The sequence below is a fragment of the Sturnira hondurensis genome, unplaced genomic scaffold, assembly GCF_014824575.4.
Source record: "Sturnira hondurensis isolate 20B ecotype Veracruz unplaced genomic scaffold, ASM1482457v3 Scaffold0009733, whole genome shotgun sequence".
NCBI classification, from domain to species: domain Eukaryota; kingdom Metazoa; phylum Chordata; class Mammalia; order Chiroptera; family Phyllostomidae; genus Sturnira; species Sturnira hondurensis.
The window spans coordinates 7,268,320-7,288,369 of record NW_028082364.1 but is presented as its reverse complement, the minus strand read 5'-3'; the positions used below and the strand labels follow the sequence as shown (position 1 = coordinate 7,288,369).

The following is a 20,050-nucleotide window of genomic DNA, read 5'->3' as shown; positions in this document are numbered from 1 at the left end:
CCATGGGGCCAAGAGTGTGGGGGGCAGCCTGGGGGGCTGTCCAGCTGCCCTGTGGGGCAGTGAACACCAGTCCATTTCACTGTGAGGTGTCCCAAGCCAACCCCGGGTGAATCAGACAGGGAAGCTGAGGCCCAGCCAGTGTCAGAGCCTGTAGAGGTCAGCCCTCACACTGTCCCCAGCCATGCCTTCCTGCCCCTGGAGCGAGTGGAGAGGCCCCTCAGGACCCCCGCCCAGAGGAGGGGCTGCAGAGGCCCCGCCCACAGCTCTCTGGAGACCGGTGGGGGTCCAGTGCTCCCAGAGCCCCCACTGTCTGCCCCTCGTAGCCCCCAGAAGCCTGCCAGTGGCCACTTCCCTAGACGGACGAGGGGACTGTAAGCCGTTGGGGAGTCCCGGCCACCTGAGTTGTGAGCAGAGGCCGGGTCTGCCCCCCTGGGAAGCTGCGGCCCATGGGGCTGTCCCCCCGGGCGGGGCCCTGGGCCGTGACTGACAGCCAGGCGTCCCCCTGTTTGCCGACAGATCCCCGGGTTGTTTCCGGCAGACCAGACTCGGGCCCTTAGTCATCCGCTGCCTGTGGCGCACACAGACGCAGGCAGCTCCGCGCTGGCCCGCAGGCGGCACAGGGACGGACTCGTCTGCACAGGGGACTCTCCGGGCCCTGCGCACGCAGTAGGCGGTGCCTTGTCCCTGCCGGGCCAGCACCCCTCCGCGGTGTGGACACCCCGCTCCCGCACAGTGCTCATGCCACCGCCCCAACCTCCACTCGGACCGGCACCCTCAGGATGTGCTTCCTGACCTGCCCTGGGGCCTCGGCCATCCCCACAGAGGCGACTCCCCTGCCTCTGATAGCCTGATGGAAGCTTCTGGAAGGGCCCAGCTGTAGGTCCCCGCCCCTCACAGCCTGGTCTCCCTTCGCCAGGGAAGGTGGTGGTGGTGAGTCTGCACTGTTGAGGCAAGTTCTGATGCTCCTAGCGTCCCCAGGGCTCCTGCTTTTGTCCTGTGGGTCCCTCAGCCCCCGCCCTTGTGCTCCGCTGCGCCCTGCTGGGTGTGCAGACAGGCAGGGAGGAGGGGGCTGGGAGGAGCAGCAAATGCCAAGGCCCTGTGGCAGCAGCCAGCATGGCCTTTCGGAGGAACAGTGAGGCCAGAGTGGCAGCCACCAGGGGCCAGAGGTCGGCGAGGGCAAGAGGTCGGCAGGGGAGGCTGCAGGCCTGGGGCGTGAGGCTGCGGAGAGCTGCTACACATGTGTTGTCCTCCCCGCGAGAATCCTCTGGGAGTCTGAGCAGCCGAGGTGCGAGGCTGGAGCCCAGCTTCCCAAGCTCCCTGTGCTCGCCCGGGCCGCAGGGCTTTTGGGGCACCAGTGGGCACAAGCCAGCGCCGAGGAGAGACCGGGGAGTCTGGGCTGGGCGGAGGACGCTGATGTTGGAGAGGCAGACGAGCTTGCAACATCTGTTTTGACACTGCTCGGAACGTCGGCCCTGCGTTCCTGAAGAGAAAAACAGTCTGTGGAGCAAAACCCGTTTTCCCCGTCCTTATCCATCGTGGAGAGAGGGGCGCGCTCGTGTGGGCAGTGGGGCTGTAGGAGAGAATGCACTTTCCCTGTGACAGCCAGGAGCACTTTTGAGATGTCTTTCTGGCAGAGATTACCTCCCCCCAAATAAAACGGGATTGGTGCTAGCCACGGGGGGGGGGGGTGGATTTTGCACCAGCCTTCGGGGTGCCCGAGGCACAGGGGAGGCATGGGCCGTGAGGGCACTGGCTGGGAGACACCCGCCCGAGTCCCACTGCTCAGATCTTAGTTGGGGCATGCGCGTGGGCAGCCCTGTGCACGTGTGTGCATGTGTGACACACCTGTGTGCATGTGCACGCCCTCTGGGCACGCTGCCCCTCCGGCTGGGACCGCCAGCTGCAGGTGCGGGTCCCACAAGGTCGCTGCCCCGCGTGGGGAGCCCTGACCTGAGATTCCTCAGCGCTAAGTAAAGCGGGTCTGTCGCTGGCTGTGTTGCCTCCTGCGCACTCCGTGCTGCGGACCACAGCTACAAAAGAAAAGGCGAGGGCGGAGCCCCAGGGGCTCCTGGGACCCACCGCCAGGGCCAGGGCCGTGGGCTGCTGCGAGGCCAGGAAGGAGGTGGGCGGAGTCCCAGGCCTCCAAGACGTGGCTTTCTGACAGGCATCGGGCTTATTTTGGTCTCCTTGTCACGGTGTCCCTGCAGAGCAAGAACATGCCAGATCTGAAGGACGAGATTCACCAGAGATGGCTTTTTTAGAAAAACAGCTCACCAGAAGCCCAGAGGCGCACAAGCCAGGGCTTCAGCGCATAAGCCAGGGCTGAAACGGGCCTCGTCCCAGACATGCACACACTCCCCACCCTGGACACACCGGGCAGCCGCTGGCATGCACACGTGTGCCGCACACGCCACAGGGCCCCACTGTCATTTTTCAGGTGCACTGCAAACATGGTGCTCACTCGGGCACACCTGTGCACAGCCATGCCAAGTGACAGGCCTCCCTCACGCCTGTCACTCACGGTGCATCTCCCCACGTGGCGTGTGCCCCAGCGACCCACAGGTCCAGCTGCGGCCCCAGGTACGCTGACCTGACACTGTTTCTTTCTGGCTGGCTGGAGAGGAGGGCTCCTGGGGGCTTTTGTGCAAGTGGGACATCTCTCCCAGAGCCCCCCCCCCTTCTGGTGGGCAGGCTGTGTGTGTGTGGGGGGGGTGTCCTCGGGAAGGGGGGCAGGGTCACTGCTTCTGCTTCCTCTCCTGCCCTGCCTGCCACCCTCTGTCTCCTGACTCCTGGGACCCCAGAGTCTCAGAGCATGCGTGTCCCAACTGCAGAAGCAGGTGTGGGTGTGTGGCCCATTTCACAGACTGGAAACTGAGGGCCCCGTGATGCTGGGTGGCTGACAGGGCCTGCGGGAACCACTGGGGTGGGAGGGGCCTCTGTTTGCTGTGGATCTGGGGAGTCCATGCCGCAAAGGGTGGGGTGGGGGGAAGTTGCGACCCCTGGGACGCGGGCCGCAGGCTGCCCCAATTTCCTGCCAATGCCCCACACTGCCCGGGTGCTTCCTCAGGCAGAGGCACGGGGTCTGCAGCCCACTGGCCTGCCGGCCACTTTGCGTGGGCCCAGCCAGGCAGGGGCCACCAGCGGGGTGCCTCCAGCGGTCTGGGGTTTGGCCCTCAAGGTGGGTTTGTTAGTGTGAAGCAGCCCCCGCACTGGGAACAAGACGCTGGCCTGCGGGGACGGCGGCGCTGGCGTGGAGCCCACATGCGTGCTTAGGGCACACTGGCCCTCTGGTGGCTTCTTTCCCGGCACTCCGCAGGGGTGTTCACACACCGTGACGTCACGCGTGTGCAAATCCAGAGCGAGGCACTATTCCGTGGTTTTTCCACATTTCTAGATTTGTGCAGCTGTGGCTACAAATCCTGACGGTTCCCTCGCTCTGGCCCCTCGGGGGCCGGTCAGCCCTCACTCCCGCACAGGCCCTGCCACTGGGCGCTCTGTCCAGAGGCGCGTGGCTCACGCCAGGTCTTTCCGTTTGGCTTCTTCCACTTAGCGCACGTTTGGAGGCGCTTCCATCTTGCGCCTGCACCTCCCGCAGGGGATTGTGAGTGCGGCGCGCGCTTCTCGTCGTATCCAGCTTTATCCGCCTGAGGACCGGTGGCGTGCGCGCCTGTGAGCGCGGTGTGCCAGGCCTGGTGGGGGCTCTGTCTTCCTCTCCTCCGCCCAGGCCTTGGAGGGCGGTCAGTTCTCGTTTAAATTGTAACTGCCGCCGCGGACTGCGCAGCGGCAGCACCGGGTCCCCTGCCCATAGCCACGCAGGCGGTGCCAGTCCCTCTGGGTCGCGCCCGCTGGGTGACGCTGTTTCAGGAAGCCACGTGGGCGCGCGCCCTGGGCTCTCACGGACTCTAATGAGCATTTTTCTGCTGACCAGCGAAGTTGAACGTTTTTTTCACGTGTTCCTTAGGGTCTCATATTTCTTCTTTGATCAAATGTCTATTCGAATCTTTTGCACGTGTTAATGGTTAAAAAAAATCTTGTTATATCGTATTCAAAAATATTGAGACTTCTTTATATATTCTGGATCCAAGGCTTTGGTCGGAAACACGATTGGCAACTATCACATCCCAGCCGGTGGTTTGTCTCATTTTTGCACACGAGTCTTTCCGAGCGCAGGAGTTTCTGTTTCTAAGAAAGTCCAGTGTCCAGCCACATTTTGGGTGTGAGAATTCTTTGCTTTGTCCAAGGTGAAGGAGATGTTCCTTGGTGGTGTAGGATTTTTATCGTGTTAGCTGGCATTATAGGTCTGCTGTCCGTTTTAAAGATTTTATTTATTTTATTTTTAGACAGAGGAGGAGGGAGGGAGAAGGAGGGAAACATTAAAATGTGTGGTTGCCTCTTGTGCGCCCCCTACTGGGGACCTGGCACGCAACCCAGGCATGTGCCCTGACTGGGAATGGAACCACCTCCGTTTGGTCCACAAGCCGCTGCTCAATCCCCTGAGCCACACCAGCCAGGGCTGCTGTACGTTTTAAGGAAATGTGTGTGTGGCTTCGTGTGCTGCTGTCTAAGGGTCCCACCTCCGTGCTTGGGAGAGACCACCTACTCTGCATGAAGCTTTCATGGGAGAATAAACAGGGAGGGTTTGCTCCGGCTCTGCTCTGTGGATAGAGGTGTCTGCTCTCCGGCCGACGCCCTGCGTCTCGGACCCGAAGGCTGGCGGCGAGCTTTTGGAGGGTAGGCCTCCAGACCTGTTTCTCTTCTTCAGTTGTTCTACTGAAGGGCTGTTGGAACTGGAGAAGGCCTGCTGGAAACCCGTCGCCTTCCCACGGGGATTTTAGGATCAAGTGTGCCAGTTTCCAAAGTAAGAATTATTGTACTCATCACATTTTTAACTACAGTTCACGCCCGATGTTATATTAGTTCCGGGCGCACAACACAGAGGGCAGACATTCGTATAATTTACGGAGGGCCCCCTCCATGAGTCCAGGGCCCCCCGACACACACACACAGTCACCACAGCATCACTGACTCTGCCCGGAGACCTGCTGCTGTGGCAGGGGGGTCAGTGCTTCCTGTACAGGCCCCTCGGAAGCAGCATGCCCCCCCCCGCCCGTGAACAGGGGGTGTCTCTCCAAATGTTCCGGTCTCTCGGTCTTCGTGCCGGTTTTTGTGGTTTTTGGCACGCAGGCCTTGCCAATTAGCTGGATTTATTCTAAGTATTTTTGAAGCTCCTGTGGATGGAGTTACTTTTTGAATCTTATTCTGAGATTGTTGCTAGCACACGAGAATGAAATTGGGTGTTGTGTCTTGGCCTTTGACCCCCTGACCTCGCTGAGTTGGGTTACGAATGCATCTGGGAGGCCCCCGTGGACTCCTGGGGCTGCACAGGGTCGCCTCGTCGGCACCTGGGAGAGTTTCCCATGGCCCTTGTCGAACAGGACGGCTTTTCTTATTATCTTTCCGTGGGGCACGGACCTGGCGTCTGGAGTCACTGGTGCCGAGTGCGGAGGAGCCTTGCTCTGCTCTTCCACGGCTGTGTCTGATCTTAGCCCTGGTTTTCATGCAGAAGCCACGGAGGGTCTCCGTCAGGGTGAGAAGCCGCCCCACCCCCTCCCCGTCTGTGGGTCTGCGGGGGCGGGGGAGGGCTTCGCCTTCCTGCCAGACCTTCTTGTGTCTCCTCTGTGCATGTCCTCAGGCTCTCGGTGGCCTGGGGAGTTCTGCGACCTCCTCCACTCTCCCCCTGTGCACACCTGCTACCCATCCGCTGGGTGAAGGCGGGGAGCCTGTCAAGCATCCTTGTGACTGTCACACTTCATATCTCTGTCACATTTCCAGCTGGTCCATGGGGGTCACAGACCCTGCCGGGACCACAGCCTCAGTCTGGTGGGGCCGCTGGCTTTCCCCATTCACCTGCCACGCCACTGAGACAGCTGCTCTTCCGATGTCACCGCTGCTGAGCGAGAGTCTCGTGCCTCCTGCTCTGAGTCACGCCAGCCTCTGGCTGCGAGCTTGCGTGTCCTCGGCCGCCGGCCCCGCAGGGCGGTGCAGCAGCTGGGGAGGGGGCGCTGGACCTGTTCCAGCCAGAGCAGCACAGAGTCCCCTTTCTTCGCAAAGGTCAGTGGCTCTTCACCCACAGAGGCCTCCAGCCCGTTTCTAGGGTGTCGAGAGGGTTATTTTGGATCATTTTGGGGAGCGTATAGTTGCTCAGGAGAGAGGACTCGGTGGCCTTCTCACGACAGGCTGCTGAAAGCCCTCGCCTGTGGTTTTATCTTCTAAAAACAAAACTTTAGAACACTTTACGGAGGCAGCTCTGTGAATTATCACAGAGTGAGGTTCACAGAAGAACCACCTACGTCAAGAAAGAAAACATTGCTCGCCTCTCAGAAGCCCCCCCCCCCCCGGCCCCCTTACAGTCCCGCCCCTCCGTTTTCCTCGGGGGACGCTTCATAGATTAGTTTTTCCTGTTTCTCGGCTGTAAAGGGGCTGGGCCGCAGGTTCTCCTGAGGGTGGCTTTCTTTGGCGCCGTGTCTGTGAGAGCCGTAAACGCCCGTGTTGTAGGTACAGTTTGCGTTAAACACTCCATAGCAACCCCTTTATCTCCGCCACTTCGGATGGGCGACCCCGGGCTCAGCCATCAGGGGTCGGACCGCCCAGCTGTCCCTGTCCTGTCTGCGGGGCGGGGGTGGCGGGCCTAGTGGTGGGGTTGTCATCTGTGCTTCTGTCCCGTGCCCATGTGTGCTGCCACACTATTTTCAAAGGTGGGGGTGCGATTTTCAGTCCCATAAAGGGGCCCCACCGGCGCGTGCTGGGTGGCCTGCGTCCTTGCCAACACTCGAGCCTGTCGGGCCCTTTTTCCTCCGACCTGAGGGCGGGCAGCTCTCGGAAGCGTGGCTATGCGGACGTTCTCCCCTGTGAGGGGCCTGTCCAGAGCACGGACCCGGGTTCCTGCTGCAACGTCGGTCTCTACCTCACACCTTCGCAGGGATTCTTGACAGGTCTTCAGTGCTTTCGTTCTCGAACCCGGAGGCTGCCCACGCCTTCTCCATGGCCCCTCCCACTGAGGTTCGGCCCCTCATTTTCCCTTTCTCGTCCTGCCATCAGTTCGGTCTGTGTCCTCTGCATCGTCCTGTGTTTTGTTTGCTTCCGGGTAAGTCTTTTCTTGCTGCCAGTTCTCGAAGACATCTTCCGTGCCACCTTCTTGAAGCTTTATGGTTTCACCGTTGGCATTTAGACTTTCCCTCCACTTGGAATTCATTGTTTCCTCTGGTGTGAGGAAGAGTTGAGGGTCAGTTCTTCATATATATACATAAATCCAGTTGATCTTACACCTTGTATTAGAAACACCCCTCTTAGCCCTGGCCGGTGTGACTCAGTGGACTGAGCACGGGCCTGGAAACCAAAGGGTCACGGGTTCAATTCCCAGTCAGGGCACTTGCCTGGGTTTCGGGCCAGGCCCCCAGTAGGGGGCGCGCGAGAGGCAACCACAGGTTGACGTTTCTCTCCCTCTTTTTCTCCCTCACTTCCCCTCTCTCTAACAATTAAAAAAAAATTCCCCAGCACTCCCTCCAGCCCCCCAAACCCCGGATTCGCTCCCTGTCCCCGTGGCTGGTGACAGAATGGCTCCTCTGGCAGCTGCCTCCGTGCCTGGTGCCCTGACTGGGGCACGGGGGCGGGGCTTGAGGACCGGGCTCTGGGTCGGCCAGGCACTGGCAGCGCGCATGCTCGGTAGTCTCTGCGTGCCTACCCGGGCGCGCGGAGGGAAGGGTGGTGGGTGCGCGCACCGATGGATGGACTGACACGAGTGGTTGGAAGTCCGCCGAATGAGTGATAACAGAGATGATGGACGAATAGGGGATGGAGAGAGCCGCCTACAGAGATCGGAGAGACACAGCCATTTCGACGCGGGCGTGGAAGAAATGGAAGCGTGGAGAACCCCGTTCGAGAGACCGACGTTCTGCAGGGGCAGAGGGCCCGGAGCGGCGGCTCGCCAGGCCGCAGTCGGACTGAGGGGCACGGGCCCTGCCCGCACGCGGATCCAGGTCTCCTTCCCCCTGCAGCCCGGAGGGGCGGCGTCCAAGCCAGGTGGGGTCAGGTCCCTCGGCGGCACCCAGGAGGCCAGTTCCACGATGCTCGATGCTCGTGGGCCAGCACAGTGGGTCCAGGAGGCCGGGGTCGGGGGTCTCCACCCACAGCTGCCAGGAGCTGCTCTGTAGTGGGGGGGCCAGCCACCTGCTCCCAGCAGCAAACACGCGTGGAGCGCCAGCTGTATGCCCGTGCCCGTGCTAGACCCTGAGGACCCCCGAGTTGGATGAGACCCCATGGCTTCTCACGTTGGGGGTGCACAGCCCCTCCCTCGGCTTTCTCCTCTGGAAAGGGGGGTCAGGATCGGCACAGGCGAGGCTGAGAGCCCCAGCGGCTGGCCTGCTCCTGTGGCTCATGCCTCGTCCTCGGCTCTGCATCCACAGTCTGGCCGCCAGGGTAGGTTTGCTGTGGGTACGGGCGGGAGCCTGTGCGGAGCACCGGTAGAGGCCTCCCCTACCGCTGTCTCGGCCCCGCCCCCAGGATGTTACCAGGCTGCGTCGAAGGCTGGGTCTGGGAGCCTGGGAAGGGTTTAACTTTGAAGAATGGACCTTCACAGCTCATTAGGCCTCAGCTGCGTGGCCTGGCGCCTGGGGCAGCGGGGATGAGGGAGCGGCGACGGCAGGAAATAGCCGAAGCACTTAAAGACCCATTCCGCATTCCTGACCCATTCCGTCTGCTGCCGAGCCCCCAGCACGGCCAGGGCCCAGCGGGGATTCTGGGCGGTACTGATGTCAGGGACTCCCGTTGTCCCCGACGGCACATGGCTGCCTACCCTGGCCAAGCCCGGCTGGTGTGGCCACCCCCAGGCTCCGTATCTTGGACAAGCCACTCGTGACTTGGGACCTCAGTTTCTCCCCTGCGCTGTGACTCCTGTGCCCAGTGGGAGGTGGCTGGCTGTGGGGGGCAAGCAAGGGCACTCTTGTCCCTTGAGTGTGCAAGAGCCTTTCTCGTGGGGCAGCGCCCATCTCCCCCAAACCCCAGGGCTGGTCTCTGGGGCCCAGAAGGTTCTGTCCTGTCTGCCGGCCAGGCCTAGAGGACCAAAGTAGTACCATCAGTGGCTGTGGGGACAGGCCAGGACCGCTGAGGCCCCTCCCTCTGGCCTCCTGTTCACTCATTGTCCTCTTTGGGGAAGCCCCGCAGGGTGTGGGGTGAGGGCAGGGGTATGGGGCTGGAGCTGGGGCAGGGGAGGAGGGAGCGGCAGGGTGAGCATCGGAGCAAAGCCAGGGAAGAGGCAGCCAAGAAAAATGAGAGCTAATCAGCGGAGGCGGCCATAACGCTGTAAACGTGGAAAATTCATTACATTGGCTTCTCCTCACCGTGTGTATCAGACGCAGAGCTGCACACAGGAGACACACAGGCCCAGGGACCGGCTCGGGCGCAGCCGCCTGCGCTGGGTGAGGGTGGAGGGGCCCGGCTCCCTGAGCAAGGATGTTTCTGGGGTTCTTGTCGCCCCCCTGGTGCCCCCTACCCCCCACCAGTTCCAGAACTTTCCAAGGGCTCAGTGAGTGGGCAAGTTGCCTCCCTTCTCCGAGCCTGCATTTCCTTTAAATGGAAATCGCGAACAGCTCCCTGAATTCCTTCCTCGAAGGTTGTGGATTCTTCCGTCGAAGGAGAGGAGGGGAGAGGAGGCTCCCTCCCGGCATGTGCCGTGGGGACCGTGTTGGCCTGTGTGAGGCCTGGCCAGTGTGCGTGCACACGGCCTGCGTGCACACCTGCATGGGGATCGGTGCTGCGTGTGCCAGCGTGCGTGTGAGTGGACGCGGGTGCCCGGCGTGGGCGCTGCTGCACACCTGCGTGCAGACCGCGTGCAGACCCCGAGGTGCTGCCCGTGGCCTTGTGTGAACACAGGTGTGTCCTCACTCGCCCGTCAGCTCGTCACCATGGCAACCTCGAGGGCAGAGCAGGTGTCTGGGAGCCTGAGTGGGGCTGACAGGTGGGCCCCACGTGATGGGCTCCCCGGAGAGGCGGCTGGGCCAGTGCGAATGTGAGTGGCCTTCCTCTTCTCAAACCCTTGTGAGCGGGAGGGACGCCCCAAGGTCTGTGACTCATGCTGGGTAAGCAGTGCCCCTCCACCCCCGCCACCCTGGTGCGCCTGGACACTTGTCAGGAGAGCTCGTGGTCCCCACCCCTCTTTCTAGGAGGGGAAACTGAGGCTGGAGGCAGCTGCAGCTGGCTGTGGGTCAGCTGCACACGGGCCAGCGCTAGGCAGACGCAGGCCCTGCCCACCTGCTTCTCCATCTAAGAGGGGGATGGGCTGCTGGCTCCAGCTCCCAGTCAAGGGTGCTCTCGCCTTACTCCTGCTCTGCCTCTCTGGGGGGCCCCGCCCCACCCCCCTTCCCCCGATTTTCTTAGACCTTTGCTGTGAGACCTGCTGGCCCTGCCAGCTTCTCCCCTCCGCCAGCCCATCCCACCCCGTGAAGTCATCGCTCAGCTGGCAGGGTTCCCATGGCAACCGGGCGCCCTCACAAAGGGCCCGGGGAGGCTGGCGGGAGGGGGGCGAGGCTGAGGGGGGCATTCCTGGCTCCTCAGTTGCTCACAGGCTCGGACTTGACTCTGGGCTGAGACAGGAAACCACCTCCGAGGAGGCGGCCCCCAGCCCCTGGACACCTGCCCACCCAGTGTGGGGCCCTTGCAGGAGGAGGGCGTGACGAGACGCTGCTGGTCCCAAGCCTGGACGGCCTGGCTGCTCGGCCACACACCTCGCCCCATGCCCACCTGGGCCTGACCAGACCCCCAGGCAGCCACCCCTGGGTCCCATGGAAACGAGCCTACGATCCATTCCTGGGACCAAACCAGCCCTTTCTGTCACATGGAGGAAGTGACTGGAGACTCTTGCCTCCCTGTCCAAAGTCGCCTGCAAGCCTGGGGCATGGTCCCTGCGTGCAGGGACGTGGGCTGGATGGGAGGACGCTGCGGCCCTCACAGCTGCACCTTGTGGTCCAGGTGACCAGAGCCCTGTGCGTCCACTCGATCTGCGTGGGGAGGGGCTGGCCCCACAACTTCCCAGCAGACCCCGGCCAGGCTAGGGACAGGGCAACACCCTGCTCACGGTCCACACAGACCCTCCTGCGTCCTTGGGGGCCAGAGGCCAGAGTGATGAGGACCCCACCCGCTGGTCCAGCCCCTTCCCAGCACCAGCCCTCGTCCTCTCCCTGGGCAGCCCCCGCCGGGCACAGCCGGCCAAGTGGAGGTCACGACCGAGACGGTGACATTGGCCCAGCAGAGGAGGGCCCCTGGCGGCACCTGCCCAGTGCCTAGGGAGGGAGCAGGAGCCGCCCGGCAGACGGCAGGAGAGACTGTGGGACCCGGAGTCAGTGTGGGGGTGGCGTTGGTGCACCCCCCACGACTGCGTGGGTATTCCCAGACGCGTTCTTTATGTAGCGCCTGCCACGGAATGTCTCGCCCAAGTTTAGCCAATGAGAGGCCAAGGGGACCTCAGTCTGCAGGTCAGGCCGACGCGCAGGTTGCCAGCCTCCTTTCCCTTTTGCAATAAACGCGCCTCGGATTTATGGCCCTTGCACAGGACACGGCAGGTCAGCCAGCCCCTCGGGAGCCTTCCTGCCGCCCAGCCACAGCTCCTGCCCCGCCCGTCCCTGCACCAGCGGCGCCAGCCTGGGGCTCCCACACCCCCGAGAGCATCGGGCCCCCTGGATCGGGAAGCACCCCTTAGCACGGCTTCCGGTGGCCTGGCACTTAAAGACACATTCAGTATGGACACAGGGTCTCTAGTAGCTTCAACGGCGGGTGTGTCTCCACCAGGAAGTTAGGAACCCGTGAGGGGAGCAAGGGGCCCTGGCCCCACCACCCAGGGACAGCGGGGCTGTGCTCGGGGAATTCGGTCTTTTCTGGTCTCTCCAGCTGCTGAGGACAAATTCCCTGCCCCGTGGGCGTCGCCCTCAAAACCCATGACAGGTGGAGATAAAGCTCACGGGGGAGCCCATGGATCCCAAGGGACCACTCGCGACTGTGACGAGGTGCAACCAGCGTTTTGGTCGAGAGACAGAGCAGTCGGGGGCCCGGAAGCCTTTGCCTGGCCTTTCTGGGCCCCCCTTGCCCCCCACCCCCGCCACCAGGGGTAAGCTTAGCCCTCACAGACAGCTCTGTCTGCATACACTGAGTGAAAAGAGCGCATCCCACGTCCCCTGGTCTCCGGTGGGGTGGCCTTCAGGTCAGGGAGACGGCGGATATCTTTCCACGCTCTGCTGGTGTCGTTACTGTTCTCAGAGTTGTCTCTGTTTTCGGTCGGCGGCACAGTCGGCCGACTCTTGCGTGGGTGGGCGGGAATAGGTGCTCCCCGGCACCCAGGTCCTCCTCCGTCTCCCGTGTATCCTCCAAAACACGTTGCCCTTTGCCGACTCAGATCCCCGATTCTCCTGCATTGGCCGTGTGTGTGGTGTGAGTTGGCTCTGTTTCGTTTTCCCCTCATGTGGGCTGTGCCTGGCGAGCAGGGCCCTCCTCGCCCACGGCGAGGCGGTTTGTGGCACCGCCTGCATTACCTCGTGGGCGGATTCCCAGGCCGGCGTCCGCAGCATCTGCTCCGAACCCATGATGCCCTCATCCGGCCGGGCTCCCAGACCCATCCATCCCAGCTCCTTCAGCTGTGCTGCGGTCCTCTGACCCCGAGCTCAGCCTTGTTCCTGTTCATGGAGACTCTCTCTCAGCCCTTTGCTCTCCCCAATACGTTTTAAAATCGGCTTGTCAAGTCCCACACAACAGAAAAATCTGGGGTCTTATTTGCGACGGCATCGGATCTGTGGATCGAGCTGACTGTGTTCATGTCCCACTGACCGTGGATGCCTGAGATCCGCTTTTGCGCCCGGTGCGCCCAGCCGGCTCCCCCATTGCTGTGTTTACATGTCCTTTGGGATTTTTTCTGTGCACAGTCGGAGCCCCGGGGAAGAACCAGAACTCTTTTCTGGTTCTTCTTTTCTGAGCCATATCGGTTTTATTTCTTTTTCTTGCCTTCCTGCGCTGGCTGAGTGTGGAACACAGGCTGTGGTCGCTGGTGTCCTCGGCGGCCCGATCTCCAGGGAAACCTTTCGGTTCCACCGCTAGGTGCGGTGTCTGCTGTACCCAACGCACCTTTTACAGGCTGTGGGCCCGTAGCGCCTTGTGATGCACTGAAAGAATCCTGCCAGTTTCACAACAGCCTTCCCAGCACTGGGTGTTTAGCATCTTCAGGGTTTTCTTGTTTTGGTTTGTTTTTAGATCGTTCTTTATCTGGTGAGCCCAAATGGCGTCTCACTGTGTTTTTTAAATTCGAGTTTCCCTCGTGATGCACGAGGCTGAACATGGCCCCGCAAGTGCGTCGGGCCGCCGTGTCTCCTCCTCTGAGCTGGTTCTCGAGTCGGCCGGTTTCCGCACTGCCAGGGGGTGCCCTGGTCGACTGAATGAGCGCTTTTCCGACGGAGGGTCGGAGGGTCGTCGTCACTTCTCCGTCACAGTCGCCCCCGAGTGTTGCATGTCTTTCCCTTTGTGTTGTCTTCTCTGTCCCTTTTCCTGGTGGCCACATGGCCTCATCCGCCTCTGGTTTTGTTTACCGTTTCGTCCTCTGCAGCCCCGAAACCCTGCCTCCCTCCTGAGGACCGACAAGGATTGGGTTCTGTTTCCATCGGGCTGTTTGTAAACGGCTTAATATTTCAGAGTTAACCGTTGTCTCCGTCTGGAGTCTGGGGGGCCGTGGGGTGCGAGACAGAAGCTCGTTGTTGCCTGGTTAACCGGGGGAAGAGGCCTCCTCTGCCCTCGGGGGTCTCAGTCAGGGCTCCGTGCCAGCCCCCTCCCCCCCCCGCGCCACTCCCCAGGGGGAGGGGCCCTGCGGCAGCCATTGCTGGGCTGTAATTGCCATCAGGAGGGCGCAGTCAGGGCACCTGCTGCCTTTAAATTAAAGGCCAAGAGCTGCTAGCCCGGCCTCGCAACATCCTGGGGGATCTTGGCGCCTCTTCACCTGTTTGGGCCTCAGCTTCTTCATCTGAAATGCGCTGCTCAGGATGCTCATCCCGAGTGCTCTCCCAGGGGTCTGCGCGTTCGGGCGCCCGTCCCACAAAAAGCAAGGGGTCAGGCGGGCCCAACATAGACCTTGGCTCCTCTGTGACCTTGGGCGAGCGACACCCTTTCCCCTTCTCCGAGCCTCTGTTTCTCCACCCGGGAGGGTAATACCACGGTTGCCCCCTCATGGGGCTCCGAGGAGGTGTCCACGGGGTTCAGGCAGTCCCTCGACCACAGCACTGCACGGTGGTGGCCTTGCTGCTGTGGCCCTTGTTCAGAAGCAGGGCCACCTCCCTGGGGGGTGGGATGTTCCTGGTGGCTGTGATGGGGAGGGAGGGGGGCAGGGTGGGGCCAGGAGGGTAGGGAGAGGGACGGGTGGGGGTGGGGCTGCCCTGTGTGCCCGGCAGGGGTCCCACAGAGGCAGCCCTGACTGTCCCTTCAGGGGGCTCAGGACTGCGGACGATGAGAAGGGGCCACATGGGCAGCTCTGGGGGGCGGCCTTCCTGTCACCTGGCAGGTGCCAAGGTCCTGAGGCAGCCACATGCAGGGGAGGGAGGGCGGAGGACGGACGGAGCCCAGAGGAGAAGGGACATAGCCCGAGGGAGGGTGCAGCTAGGGGGCAACCTCAGAGCAGGCAGCAGCCCCCCCCCAAACCGTTGTGCAGGCCCAGGTGTGGGTGGGGCCCCGCCGTCCCTGGGCTGGGTGGGGCTGGCGGGCCGCTGGGAGATGGGGCAGCTGCGGGAGGCAGGGCTGCTGGCGTCAGCAGGAGCGGCTTCCCCCACCCCCTGTGAAACAATCATGGCACAAAATATGCAAATGGCATAATTACTGTTATTTGTTTTGCGGATACAAGTGTTTGAAATGCAAATGTCAAGTTTGGGAGCCCCCCTCTTCCACCCCCCTTCCCACCAGGACTGTCCTGGAAGGGGGGGGATGCGAGGTGCCCCTCCCCCCTCACCTGCACCTCTGGCCATCAGGGGAGCTGGTCTGGGCTCTGCTGCCCACAGCTGCCTCCTCAGCCCGGAGCGCCCCATGTGGTGGGGGCACAGGGCCCCCCCCGGAGCCACACACGGGGCCTGAGAAGGGGCCCCTCAACCCGCTCCACGTGCCCTGCATCTGGCCCCTCCAGGCCTCAGTTCACTCATCTGTGTCATGGGATTCTCCTGCCTCTGGGCCTGGCTGGTGCCCTGACAATTCTCCTGAGGGGCTCGGGCCCCAGTCCCTGCCTGTGGAATCCTGCACAGGTGTGTCTCCACCTGTAAAGTCCAGACTTAGAGTCCCCAACAGTCTTTAGGGACGCAAGCAAATACCCACCTACTGCTGTGTGTGCCCTTTCCAGGGGTGGGGGGCATCACCTTTGACCCCTGCAGCCTGGGTGGTCCCTGAGGTTCCTAGGGCTCCCAAGCCTGTGGGTTTGGACTGGCCCTGGCCTGGGCTGTGACTCAGTCAGAGGTGGTCACTGTCGACACCTTTTAATAGGGGGGAAACTGAGGCACGGCGGTTTAGGACTTGTCAGGGCTGCCCAGCAGGCTCTGCTTGAGTGGCAGCTTGGTCTGGTGCCCGGCTTCCGATCCCACACACGGCGGGGGGGGGGCCCTGGGGCTCCCCCTTCGTCCTGCCTTTGCGAGCAGTCTGGGAGCAGCTGGGTTGTCAGGGTGACAGGGCCCAGGAGAGGAGATGGGCCGTGGCTGGGTAGCGGCACGGGCCTGGCGACGGGAGGGGACATGGTACTGGCCCCGGGGGGGGGCGGGGGGGCCGAGGTCTCAGCCTGGAAGTCATGGCTAGGTCCCCAGAGCTTCCGAGTGCCACACATCCTTTCCATTTTTATTCCCGTTACCTTTTCCAAGGCAGGTTCGGCCTCGTTTGCATATTCAAATACAGACCATTATTATTTCAATTAGCTGTTAAGTAATTAGCTCTAATTGATGAGCATTCCCCCCACTTCCCCATATTTTTTGGTTATTTACATCCGCTTCTAACCAGCAATTTTAGGTAATTACACGCCACTCACTCATCTATTTGCACACACACACACACACCACGCACACACACTCTTCCTGACAAGACAGGTTCCTTCTCGCCTTTGCGTTCCCACTCCCAGCAGGGCCTGGGGGGCGGTTCTGGGGGGATGTGGGGGCGCAGGCGGATGCGGCAGGAGACACTTGGCTCCTGCCTGGCCCTCCTGAGGGTCGCCACTTTCCTCCAGCTGCTCAAGGTGACTCAGAGTCCCCCCTCAAACCTCGCTCCCAGAATCCCCCTTGTCCTAAAGATACCTCCAGCGGTGCCACCGCCCGTTGGTGAATGACGTGCCTTCAGTCACGCTCACAGACATCCTGGCACCAGCTGTGTCCCAACATGCTCCCCACTGCATCTCAGCTCTGTGCCCGGGGAGAGAGCGCCCCTCCCAGCCTCAGTTTCCCTGCCTGCAAAGTGAGGGTCAGGTGACTGAAAATCGAGAGTGGGATTGGCCGATGCACAGAAGTCCTCAGCGTGGACTCGACACCCGGAGTCAGGGTGTGTGCATGGAGTGGGGGTGGTCACACCTCTCTGGGTGGGCGGGGGGTGTCCCTGACTTGGCTCCCTTCTGAGTCAGCAGCTGGACAGGGCAGGGATGGGAGGAACCCTGGAAGGGAGGAGGTACCGGGTCTTGGGAGGGGGCCACTCTGGCCGACTGGCCCAGGGTCCTGGCCTCAGCTGTTTTGTCTTCACAGTGTGCCTTCCATGTTCTCATCGGTGGGTCTGGGGCTCCTGGGGCCCTGCCCCAGGCGACAACTGGTCTGGTTTCTGTCACCACCCCTACCCTCTGCCCCCTCCGCACCTCCTCGTGTGTGGGCAGGTGCCGGCATCTCCCTCTTGTTCCTCGAGGTCTAACTGCCAGGTGGTCAGTGCCAGCTGGACCCACAGCGCCCAGCTCAGGCCGAGGGGACCTTCCAGATGTGGCGTGGCTGCAGGTAGCCTCGCCCCGTGTTGCATTCACCAACCGCGAGAGAACAAATGTCGGAGACTTTCAGGGTTCCAAAGATGTTACTTTATTGGCCAAGTTTAACCTGCGCAGGGGCGAACTCTCCAAAGCGTCCGGACACACGGTGCCCGCAAGGGCTGCAAATGAGAGTCGCGCCAAACGCTTACAGGCTGAGGGTTTTAAGGAGGCGCGCAAGCAAGCTGGATACAGAAGCAGATGTGGCGGTTAGCGGTTGGCTCAGGGGCACAATAGTGTTACTGATTATTGGTGAGTTAACTCGCGCACTGGCTCGTGCTCCTTTACCTGATTGGTCAGTCGAGCTCGTGCACAGGGGCTGCACTGGCTCGTGCTCCTTTACCTGATTGGTCAGTTGAGCTCGTGCATAGGGGCAAAATTTCCCTCCCTAGTGACTGTCCAGATGGCTATCTGCCTGACTAACCTTTGCTCTTACACCACATCCCGGAACACACCCCGCTCTTCGGGTGTGTCCCGGAGCCTCTTTGCATTAGTTAGTAAAACACCTTTTGCTTCCTTATAGCTATGTTCTGGCTAGTTCCCCTTTGCCCTCAACACCCCGTCCCTTCTCACAACCCCCACTCTGTCTCCCTGCAGGGGACCCGCCTTGTTTGCCCCACACTTCACGTGGACCCACGCTCGTCCTCGGTGTCCGGAAGTGAGGGGACGTTTGTGACCCCCGAGGAGAGGAAGCCACCACCAGCCTGTCCTCCTCAGACGTACCCAGCCCTCGGGGAGCCCTGACCCAAAGGTAAGGGGCGGTCTTGCTTATCGGGCTCTGGGCAAGGGGGGCAGGTGTGCCAGGTCTGGAGACAGGCGGGGGTCAGTCTGGGGACAGCGTGGGGTCAGACCCAGCTGCCCATGCAGGGCTGACTGCCTGTTTACGGGGAGACAGGGGATGGGCTGTCGTAGGACTTGACGAGAGGGGCTGGGCGGCCGTGTCGGGGCTGTCCAGTTCCTCCCTGGTGAGTCGGGGTGCTATGTGTGTTACCAGAGGGGCCGCCCCCACTGCTTTGCGGGACAGAGTTGGGCCATGGGCTTGAGTGGGAAGCCACTGCGTGGACCACAGGGTACACGTAGGTGTCAACCCGTCACGTATCAGAGAGGATGGTGCGTGGGAAGGGCCGTCGGAGACGCTGCTCGGAATTTCTCGGTGGGGGAGGGGCCAGGCCTCCAGCATGGTGGCTCAGCTCTGCTGTGTCTGCTGCAGCCTCACCTCTGGCTGGGAAGCAGCCGCACAAGGTATTTCTTGTGGACACTTTCGGATCACAGCCGTGTCCCCTCCGCCCCCCTCCTCGGGTGGCTCCGGGAGGGAGGCAGGCTCTGCAGTCGGCTCACTTGGCTCGGCAGCGTCCGTGTGTGATAGAGCTGCGTTGTGATGCCTCAGTCGGCCAGCAGGAGGTGCTGTTAGTGAGCGACAGTGCACTGAGGGTGTGGCTTTTTGGCTTGGGGGCTTTTGCAGTCAGTTGCTTGTCGGCTGTCTTCTGCCAGTAGGGCTTTCTAGCAGGGACAGTTGGGGCCAGCTGGGGGCACTCGGCCTTGAGGGAGCAGGACAGGCAGGTGAGCAGGCCTCTGGGTGGCCCTGCGCTTTCCTGCTCTGAGTGTGTGCCCGGAACACCCTCTCCTCCAAGCCTACAGAGCTGGTGTGACATACTGGTGACTGGTTTTCAGGAAGACCCCGATGAGGGACGCACCCCACTCTGCTGGGCCGTCACTGACCCCCTCTGACCTCCTGCTTTCTAGGTGTGGAATGGAAATGACCTCTCCCAGAAGGTGGGGTGTGTGGATTTCCTGGCATACAGTAGGTGCCCATTAAACAGTGGCAGGTGTGCCCCTCCCCCCACCCTCCCCCGCAGCATGACTCGGTGCCTGGCAGATCCCCTTTCCGGTTCATCACGTCAGAGAAATGCAGGCTCTTTCCTCCCTTCCCGAGGTTCGGCCCTGCTAGGCCTCGTGAGTTCAGGCTCACCTGTCCGTGTGGGGAGCCCCCCAGCCCCCTCCACCCTGCAACCCAGCTCTTACAACCCAGGGCGTCATCATTGCCTGCCCTCCCCTTGCTCACCCCAGGCTCCAAGCTCCACCCTGCCAGCCTCCTGAGCCTGGGGCAGAGGTGGTGGTGGGGCAGAGATAGACACTGAATGGATGCTCCTGGGCTGAATGGCGGGAACGCTTCTCAGTCGGGCCTACCTGGAAAGGCAGGTGGCGGAACAGATGGCCCCGCTCCCGCAGGTCGGGCGGAGGCGTGCGCCTCACACTAGGTCTTCTTCCGAACTGGGGGGCTGGGCGCGGGATTCTAAGTTCCCTTCCAGACAGAACATGTGTCTCCGTGAGCTGAACTTCCTGGGCTCGCTCCCTGCCGCCCTCCCCCTCCATTTCCTGGCCCCCGGCCCTCGGCCCTCGTCTCTAGAAGTGGCTTTTATGGAAGCCATGACTAAATGTCCAGAGGAACCTTCCCTGTGTCCTGCTGACTCTGGAGACCTGCCGGCAGGACGTTCAGCACCATGGATAGGGCCAGCGCCGGCCTCCCTGGCCAGCAGGCCCAGGGGCGCTGTGGGGGGAACAGGGTGCCCTGGGAGCTGGTGGAGCCCTCCCTTCTCCTCCCAGGCCTCCTCACATCCTCTGAGCAGGATGCCTCCCCCAGCAGAGCTGGTGTGACATACTGGTGACTCGCCCAGGGCCACCGGTCTCAACCCCCTCTGCTGCGACCCCAGGCCGCCAGCGTGCCCAGCCTCTCCCCCGCCCCTCCAAGGAGCGCAGTTGCTTCTCTGCCCAACCGTGACCGGTGGCGGTGGCTGGAGTCGGAGCTGCTGTCCAGAGGCCCGCTGGCGGCCACGAGCAAACAGCCCGAGCTAATTAGGAGAAGGTCAGTCCGGCTCCAGAGGCCGGTGTTTGAAGCTGGCCGCGCACCCTGGAGGCTGGAGGGAGCCTGGGGCTTTGAGTTAGTGGCTTGGTTACCAGGACAGCTTCAGGCTCCCGCCCACAGCTCATTCCTGACCGCTCAGCCCACGA

The 20,050-nt window shown here is 62.1% G+C and overlaps 1 protein-coding gene across 2 annotated transcripts in view; it reads left to right on the top strand.

Moving 5' to 3' along the window:
* The window catches only part of ELFN1 (extracellular leucine rich repeat and fibronectin type III domain containing 1), a 42,719-nt gene that overhangs the window by 7,122 nt on the left and 15,547 nt on the right, over window positions 1-20,050 (top strand). For both annotated transcript variants that reach the window (XM_037057944.1, XM_037057945.1), the window contains exon 2: window positions 17,639-17,792. The gene's annotated coding sequence lies outside the window, so the exon portion shown is untranslated. The remainder of the gene's footprint in view (window positions 1-17,638; window positions 17,793-20,050) is intronic.